The 9560-nt window shown below is 40.3% G+C and overlaps 1 long non-coding RNA gene across 1 annotated transcript; it reads left to right on the top strand.

The window, feature by feature from the left end:
- Window positions 1-2979: 2979 nt before the first annotated feature.
- Window positions 2980-9007, top strand: LOC137880731 (uncharacterized). The gene is made up of 3 exons (XR_011103823.1): window positions 2980-3035; window positions 3778-3933; window positions 7262-9007. It is a non-coding gene; the product is annotated as an uncharacterized lncRNA (long non-coding RNA).
- The last annotated feature ends 553 nt before the right edge of the window (window positions 9008-9560 follow it).

Here is a 9560-nt window from a genome sequence, read left to right as displayed (position 1 = left end):
AGATTATCTATATATAAAGAGATATTGTTGCTCCACCGATATCCGATAATCTACAAAAAGATGAATTCTCATCGAAACAGTTACTTAAGTCTACATCCACACTAATACGTTTTAAACGATCCCCATATACGCGGCGTTTCACCATCGGAAGTGGAACTACCGGTGGGGGGGACTCAGGGATGGGTGGTCTGTGGAGGCAGGCAGCGCCTCACCTGTCGTCATGAAAAGTAAAAAACAAATAATGATCAAATTAATATGAATATGTCTCTACTGATCTGTGCTATAAAAGTAATTTCTGTATGATTCCAATCACTTCAAGCATTTAAATAATCAAAATCGCTGAATTTGCGCATGTCCAGTTAAAACAGAGGAGTCACGAGAGGTGTCCCTCATCGCAATCCGTCACTAACTGGGTTGAGCGCGTGCCTTTTGCTTTCTCATTGTTTTTCACCACTGTAATATTTGTAGACACGTTGATATTAATGAACTCGCACTTCACACGCTTCATTGAGGCAGATGTCCTGTTTCAAACGGTACCCGCTAGTTATGTGTCGGTCGCGAACGAAACGGTTCTGAGAGCATGCGCTCTCTCTCGCTCTCTCGCTCTCATTTGATTGGTCAATATGTGTGGTGTCGTCTCTGCGCCTGCGCTGATCAGAGGGGAGGAGTTACACACACAGCACAGAGAGAATCTTCTCCAAAACAGGGCAGATCATTACGGAGAGAAGAAACAGGATCAGCCCCTCAAAGCTGAGGCACTTGGTCTTTCTCAATGTAAATCTTCACTGAAGGACAAAACTCTGGATGCTGATTTTTTTCTTTTTGTTTTTTAATTTATATTTTGTTGTGTGATTCTGTAAGCTTCTGTATGTTGTTTCACTTTAAATGTGTTCAGTATTAAAAAGCTACAAGTTTAAAATAGTTAAAAGTTAGTTAAGTTCATATGTAAATAGTTAAACCTTTCTAATTTATTTTTTTATCACTCTGTAGAGTGTATAAATAAAAGTGTATTTATATAAGAAACATTTGATATAGTGCATGTTTTTTTTACATTAGTAATTCATATTGCGCATAATTTTACATTATTGTTGGTAATAAATTAATTTAAGCTGAAGCTGAAATCTGAAGAGCCATTTGGGAGCCGAAAGAGCCGGTTCTCTAAAAAGAGCCGCAATTCCCATCACTAGTTTCTGTTGTGTTCATTCATAACTAATGTGATGAGAAGTTCAAGAGGTTTATACTCTAATCAGTATGAAGTCATACATAGCATATATATCTATATCTATATATAGATGGATGGATGGAAGAGGTTTTTATTCACCATCTCTCTACTCAAACTCAATGCTAGTGAGGAACATCTTCTCCTCTGACTGGAGATCTTAAGTATATCAGTGATAAACACACAGTCTTTATACACATGGTGATATATCTATCAGTGACATTTATTCTACCTGTATTCACCTGTAGTGTCTCCTCTTAACCTGACTTTCTCTATTTAAACCTATTGATTATAATCTGCTTTGTCTTTCAGACGTCAGAAAGGTTGTTGAGGTCTGGAGTGATGTGATCTTACCTTGTTCTCTCAGCAACAAGCAGGACATCACAGCAGCTGTCTTTGACTGGCAGAAAGAAGCTCAGAAAGATCAAGATCAGAAGGAGGTTTTCTTTTATGATGCAGCGACTCATTACAACAACGGTCGTACTGGTCAGAGTGAAGAGTTCAAAGGACGAGTCTCACATTTTGATGATCAACTGAATCACGGCAACGCCTCCATAATCATCAGAAATACCAAGATGGCCGACAGTGGAAACTACACCTGTGTTTTTCTACAACTTCAGATACGTCAAACCTTCTACATTGAGCTTGTTGTTGGTGAGTACTTTAATTAAACCCTTAATCTGAGGCTACATCCACACGACTACCTTTCTGTTTAAAACGATCTACGGAGTTTGAACATACTAACACGCCTGAAAACGACTATCACATGACGGTTCACTACACTGGGCATGATGGTAAACAGGAAGTAGATTGGTTGCTTAGTTACAGAAAATATGACGGAGTATTTTAGTCCTCTTTAATATTAAAAGGTCGTGTTTGATACTTAAGATCTTCCTCTATGAACTCAAACAGAAACATTTAATGGACTTTTTATTTTTCAAACTTAGTTACAACGCTGCAGGTCTTTCTGTCTCACACACACACACACACACACACACACACACACACACACACACACACACACACACACACACACACACTCTCTCTCTCTCTCTCTCTCTCTCTCTCTCTCTCTCTCTCTCTCTCTCTCTCTCTCTCTCTCTCTCTCTCTCTCTCTCTCTCTCTCTCACACACCACATCAAAATTACTTTAAAATGAACACTTAAAATTCATAGTTTACTAGATAATGGGTCAATAAATTCCCATAATCTATAAACACGTCTCTCACTGGTTTTCCTTAGTTTTGTTGTTTAACCCTTGAGTTCATTCTGTGTTCACAGGTGTAACTCCAAAGCCAGTCATCAGGACTCTTCATGCCACAGAGGACTGGTTACTGTTACAGTGTGAGGTTCTAGGAGCTTCTCCACAACCTGAAGTAGAATGGCAGGACAGGGATGGAAACAAACTTCCTGCTGAGGAACCACATGTCTCAGAGAGAGGAGGCAGCTATGACATCACTCTGAAGATCACTGTGAAGAAGACGGACCTCTATCACTGTGTAGTCGAGCAGGAAGACATCAAGCACAGAGTTACTTCTGAGACCTTTGTGTACATCAGTGGTGAGACTTCATTGTTGTTCTTCATGTCTTATTAGATTCAAATGTTTAATTGATGCTTTGTGTCGTCTGTGTGCTGAACATGAGATGCAGTTACTTTTTATTTTTGTGATGTGTTTCAGAGAAAGTGGTTGAAGACTCATCGACCGAAGTGATGATCGGATGGTTGTCTTTAGCGTTTATTTTAGGAGTTGTCGTTGTTCTTGCCGTTCAAGCTCTGCTTATATATAAGAAGTGGATCATAAAACGCTGCAATAACAGTAAGTTTATATCAAATATTCTATCCGTGTGTCCATAATGTGCAGACATCAACACAACAGATGCTCTGATACAACTAGTGTGTCGACTCAATGCTTCTGGTGGTGCTGCTAATGTTTCAGGTCTGTATATTATATTATATATATATATATATATATATATATATATATATATATATAAAAATAAATAATATAGCAGCTAAAATATTGATGTTTTATAGTTGGAGAACATAAGTTTGTCTTAGTTTTAAGAGTCAAATAGCTTAATTTGATGGAACAGTAGGTTTTAATGAGATGTTAATCATAATTCTGTAGATGATGAGATGGTCATATATGTTTGAACATGATTAATTTATCTTTTATCTAAAGAGACTTACAATCAGTGAATTCATCCACAACACTCAGTAGAAGCTCAACATTGCAGAATGCAGGTGCATCAGACAGAGAAGATCTTTTTCATGTCGTAGTTTATAGATGGCCGTGGTTCAGTGTGAACAGATGTAGAGTTTCTGCTGTTCTACAATCAGACTAAAGCATTAGTGAACCAACACAGCAGTCAAGCAGAGAACTTTGAAACATGAATATACTAACGTATGAAAGTAAGTTCCCCGAGAAGTCATCTGTCCACGTTTTCACCGGTTTAACATGAATGTTTGGTGGAGAAACAAATGACTTCATCATCAGCTGATATCCACTAGTACCTGTGTAACTTTATGTAACGTATTCACTCACTTCTGTGCTGCAGGTCGTTGTCGGCAGGAAAATGGTTCAGATGATGAGGAAACCGGTCCCATTCAGATGAAAAACGGTTCGGTTCACCTGGAAATGGTTTCATGTGAAGATCCTTCAGTTCTGCTACCTCAGTCAACAGAGGCTTCATAGCTCTACTTCTGTTATAAAGGTGTGTGTGTGTGTCTACTTGTACTTTTATCTTTGTGAAAACCAATTAGAGTTTCTTGAGTGAGGACACTTTGGCTGGTCCTCACCTTCTGTCAGACCTCCAAAGGTCTGAGGTTCAGGTTAGAATTAGGTTCAGGTTCAAAGAAAGTAGTTAATTTAGAAAAACATCAGCAATGATCCATGTGGGGCTGATCACACCGAGACGAGTTGCAGCCGCTTCAAGCACAGTTTAGCAAAGAAAGGGCTGCGTGCGCAACGATCATGTGATTAATGGAAAATGTATAATCAGAATCAGAACCATTTATTGCCATGGAATGTTGGACAGACAAGGAATTTGACATCATAAATATCCACTAGTACCTGTTTGAAAGCAGACTTTTAAAAGATACAAAAATGTATTTTTGTGTGGACCACCAAAATACTTTATACTATTAAAGTTAACTTGGTGTAACATATACACTCAGCAAGGAAAAGGTTGGCTTAACCAGGAGTCTGCTATCTCAGTCAGCAGAGGCTTCATAGCTCTTTGTAGACTGTCTACTTATGCATTTATCTTTGTGAGAACCAATTTGAGTTTCTTGCTGTACTGTACGGTGGTGGCACCATTATGTCTTGTAAATGTTTATTTGTGACAGTATTAACTGTGTAAGTTTAGCTAGCTAGCAGCTAATGCAAGACTCCCGACCACCATTGTAGTAGTAGTAGGAGCGTGGGGCGGCAGCCGTGGTAAAGAGCCCTCATGTGAGGGAGCCCCAGTCGCTCATATCATTGTTTCATTACGACTGTTAGTATTAAATATGGTGTAGCGGTGCACAGAATGATGTCACACAGGCTCAATCTGGTGCTACACATTTAATGAAAATGAAATACAAAAACATTACATTACCTTTACATTAGTCATTCAGCAGACGCTTTTATCCAAAGCGACTTACAATAAGTATATTCAACTACTAGTCACCAGAAGTCATAAGTGCATCTCCTTTTTTTAAACAAGCATCTAAGAGCATAAACTACAGCGCAGAAACAAACTAATACGAATACAATAAGTGCTGAGTGGAAGGCTCAGGGTAGTACTTCTTGACGAGGTGACTTTTCAGAAAACAGCCGTGACCGGGTCGATCGGCCGCCAGGAGGCAGCAGAGTGAAGTGGTCGGGCGGGGGTGTAAGGCTTGACCATGGCCTGGAGATAGGAAGGAGCTGTTCTTTGAACCGCCATGTATTCTAGCGCCAGAGTCTTAAACTGGTTGTGAGCTCTTACCGGGAGCCAGTTTAGAGAATGGAGAAAGGAAGTTGAGTGGGAGAACTTGGACACCAGACGAGCTGCAGCTTTCTGGACAAGCTCCAGAGGTCTGATGGCCGACGCCGGGGCTCTGGCAAGTAGTGAGTTGCAGTAGTCCAGGCGGGAGATGACAAGAGCCTGGATGAGAACCTGCGCCGTCTCGTCAGTGAGGAAGGGACGAATCCTCCTGATGTTGTAGAGCAGGAATCTGCAGGAGCGTGTAACGGATGAAATGTTTGCTGAGAACAATAGTTGGTCGTTCAGGTTCACACCCAGATTCCTTGCAGTTGGCCTTTACCACGGTATCATCAATGGTGATGGACAGGTCTCAGTGCAGGCAACCCTTCCCTGGGAGGAACAGTAGCTCTGTTGTGTCCAGGTTGAGCTTGAGGTGGTGTGTCGTCATCCACTTCGAGATGTCAGCCAAGAAGCCAAGTTTGCCTTTTCTCCATTTACGCTCAGCCTCTCTTAGGCTCCGTCTATCAGTACGCACTGAGTCCGACAGCCACGGGGCAGGTGGAGTTGGGCGTGCAGGCCTGGAGGTGAAGGGACAGAGTTTGTCCAAAGAAGAAGTAAGGGTGGAGAGGAGAAGATCAGTAGCAGTATCAGGGGATAGGAGAGAGAAGGATTCAGGGTCAGAGAGAGCCGAGGTAACAGAAGAGGAAAGATCAGCAGGGGAGAGGGAGCAGAGATGACTCCGGATAGAAACCATGTGGGTAGGTGGAGGAAGTGAAGGGGCAGAGGATAGGGAGTAGGACATGAAATAGTGGTCAGAGAGCTGGAGGAGAGTGACAGAGAGGTTAGCAGTAGAACAGTGCCTAGTGAAGATAAGGTCCAGCTGGTTGCCGGCCTTGTGGGTAGGAGGAGAAGAAGAGTGGTAAAGGTCAAAGGAGGAGAAGAAGGAAAGAAGAGGTTCAAGCTTATCGGTCTGGATGTTGAAGTCACCGAGCAGGATGAGCGCCGAGCCGTCGTCATGGAAGTGCGAGACTAATGTGTCGAGCTCCTCCAGGAACTCACCAAGAGGCCCTGGTGGGCGATACACAACAGCAATGGTGAGCTTGGCTGGATAAGTGACAGTAAGAGCATGAAATTCGAAAGAGGACGGGGAGAACTGAGGAACAGAGACAAGAGAGTATTTCCATTTTGGGGAAATTAGCAGGCCAGTACCACCACCCCGCCTCGCAGCTCTGGGAGTGTGAGAGAAAGAGTACACATCTGACAGAGCTGCGGGATGGGTGATGTTTTCTGGTGTGATCCAGGTCTCAGTTAGAGCAAGAAAGTTAAGGGAGAGCGAGCAAGGAAGCGTAGCCTGAGATGAACTCAGCTTTTGGTACTGCCGACTGGCAATTCCAGAGCCCCCACCCCACCACCACTTGCTCGCCATGAGCTGAGAGAGTAGGATGGATGAGGTTAGTGGGGTCACGGCACATGGGAGTGACCCAATGTCTACGGACAGAAATAGGATGCAAACACATGGTACTCAATATAAACAGATTACTGACCCGCAAGCATTTGCTCGAGAAGTCTTCGCTTGACGAAGTTTGTCTTGAAAAAGCCGCCCTGTTGCCTTCGTTTGCCCGACGCGTCCAACCACCAGCAGCGGTTAAGGACACCTACCTACTGATTGCTCATTGTCTGTCAGGAGTGCAAGCCACTCCCCTTTCACTTAACAGGGCAATTGACCGAGTGAAACTAAATCACACCTAGCTCACACAGACAGAAACTGCATAACACTGAAGCAGCCTAGGTGCAGCTAATAGCAACTTGTAAAAGCAAGAACAATATAGTTAGTCTATTCCAGCTGAGTCAAGTAGTTCAGTATCCCTCCAGAAGCCAAATACAATATGTGTTTAGGTCTACAGTCGCTCCACAGCGCTTTCTGCTTCTATCGTGTACACAGAGATTCTCATTCTCTAATTCACTGTTTCAACATATAACAAATAAAACAAATGCACAAAATGAACAGTTACACCTCCTCCAAAACTCTTTTACAGTAAGAAGTTGACTTTATGTGATGTAATGTTATTTTCTTTTATGTTTTTTGCTGCAGGTTCTTCTCCGGAGGAACTGAATGGAAACGATCCAGAGTCGTATAAAGATGATCTAGAGGGAGGGAGTGACTGATTGTATCAGATCTACTCCAACATTTAATAAGCCAAAGATACAAAGTTCCACCAGTTTCATGAAAATCACTCCGGTAGTTTCTCCGTTATCAAGCTGACAAAGAACTTGAAAAGAAAACAATAAATAAACAATAATATATATTTTTTAAAGTGATATAGGTTTGATAAAGACAATAACAGAAATAATGGCGGTATGAAAGCAGCAATAATCTGATCTTTATTATTCATTTCATATTTGACTCTTTAGTCACTTTAGTTTTGTTATGTCAGAAATAATAATCTGTCAATAATCTGTTGCTGCTGCAGGTCCTCAGTCAGCCACTAGATGGAGCTTTAAGAGTCACAAGTTGTATTCCTGCAGCAGTGTTTTAATACAGCATTAGTGTTGGGTACCGACAACCGGTGCCTACCGGACCGAAACACAACGCAGATTTCGGTGCTTCCTTTAAGTTAAAAAGTTTGAAGCTGTAGTTTGAAGCCAAGTGTTTTGTATTTATTTATATTTATGGTATACTTCAAACAGTTAATATATTGTTCAATTTGAAGAAAACAAATTGCCTTGGCAATAAAAAAAAAAAGCCTTTCTTTAATGCCGTCAATCGTCGTTTTGTGTTTTTGTTTTTTTAAAGTACTGTATTAGCACCGGTATCGGAAAAAAACAAACGATACCATCCCTATACAGGATACGACTGTTTTTAATAGGAAAGTGTTTATGAGGGATTTTTTAAACTGGGCAGAGATAAATCATGTGTTTGTATCAATTCCAAGTGTTTACTGCCAAAACGCTCAGGATCAAATGAAACCAAACAATGGCCTGAATAACCAGCAGCTCTCAGATCTGTCTTACATTCAGGTCTATCAAGTAACTTGTGCCTTAGAACGTCAGCAAAAACAAATGACAATAATGAAAAACGGTTGAGTCAGTATTTTTGGTTAAAGGTTGAGCATTAATAGTGTAAATAAGCTGTGACTGAGAAGAGATTGTTGTGCTGCTTATTGTAGCTCTTAACTGAAGGAACAAAGATTGTGATGCTCAAGAGAAGATGTAATAGCTGTAGTGTGAAAATTAATATAACTGAACTGAAATGTTACTTTTGTGTTTACTTGATTCTGATCTGAACGTCACATTTAGAGGTGGGGTGCTTCAGGTGGATTTTACTTCTTCTTCTGTTTCTCTTAGTGTCCTCTGGCCTTAATGCTCCTGCACTGACTGTAGAAACTTTAGTGTTTGTTTGTATGTTTCAAAAGAATATGTGTGTTTATACTTTTTAGTTCCACTGTATGTTTGTGTTTGACTGCCTTTGACTTAAGAATTATTCATGAAAAAAACGAAAAAAGATTTTTTATTTTATTTTTTTTATTTTTTTTGTGGCGGAAACGAGCTTCCATAGCTTCAGGCGTTGCTGAACAGAAGGGAACAAACATTAAGGAATGTGAATGTTGTGATTTCTTTCTGTCTATATAGAGGAAATGGATTACGACAGAAAGCTGCTGGCCTCTGTTTATGTACAAATGAAATGTTTTACTGTAAACTGGACCGTTTATTTCTAACAAACATTTCAGGAACCGTGAGGGAGCAACGCTCACTTCAGGTTCTTTGAGCTTCGTACTGATCCAGGATCAGAATGGGAATGTTTCATGTAAAATGAAGAAAAATAAAAACATATCCATCAGTCAGTGTTGAACTGTTTCTATTCACACATCAAAACTGTCACAACACACATTTTTAGTTTTCTTTCATTCAACTTATTAAAATAATATATAAAATAAAAACAAACACTTAGAATGAATTTATTCTCCTGAAGGTGAAATGTTTAACATTCCAGGTTGTTTCCTCGTATTAAAAACTTAAAGCAGTCAGAGATTATGGTTTATAAATGTTTCCATATTTCTACTGACTCTGTGTTTACAGTTCATGTTTCATAGGTTTCAGAAGTGGCAGAAAAAACTGATTTATTGACCAGCAGCCAAAAAACATTCTACTGATAATACTTCAGCTGATTTAAATAACCGTACACATCGTTATATTACAGATGTTTCATAACTCTGATAAGAAGAAGTGAATACTTTTAGAAAAACGTAGAAAGAGAGTTTGATGGAGGGATGATAATGTTAAATCATGAAAAATGAGAAGTTTAAACGACAGAAGTATTGATGAACTACAAAGAGCTCAAGATCAGGAAATCTTTCTCTAAAAGCAAAGCAGAGAAAATACATTTTGTATTA

This window comes from Cebidichthys violaceus, unplaced genomic scaffold (genome assembly GCF_023349555.1).
Source record: "Cebidichthys violaceus isolate CVI_PGR_0920_01 unplaced genomic scaffold, fCebVio1.0.p SCAF_29, whole genome shotgun sequence".
In the NCBI taxonomy this organism is placed as follows: domain Eukaryota; kingdom Metazoa; phylum Chordata; class Actinopteri; order Perciformes; family Stichaeidae; genus Cebidichthys; species Cebidichthys violaceus.
This window is presented reverse-complemented; position numbering and strand designations above follow the sequence as displayed.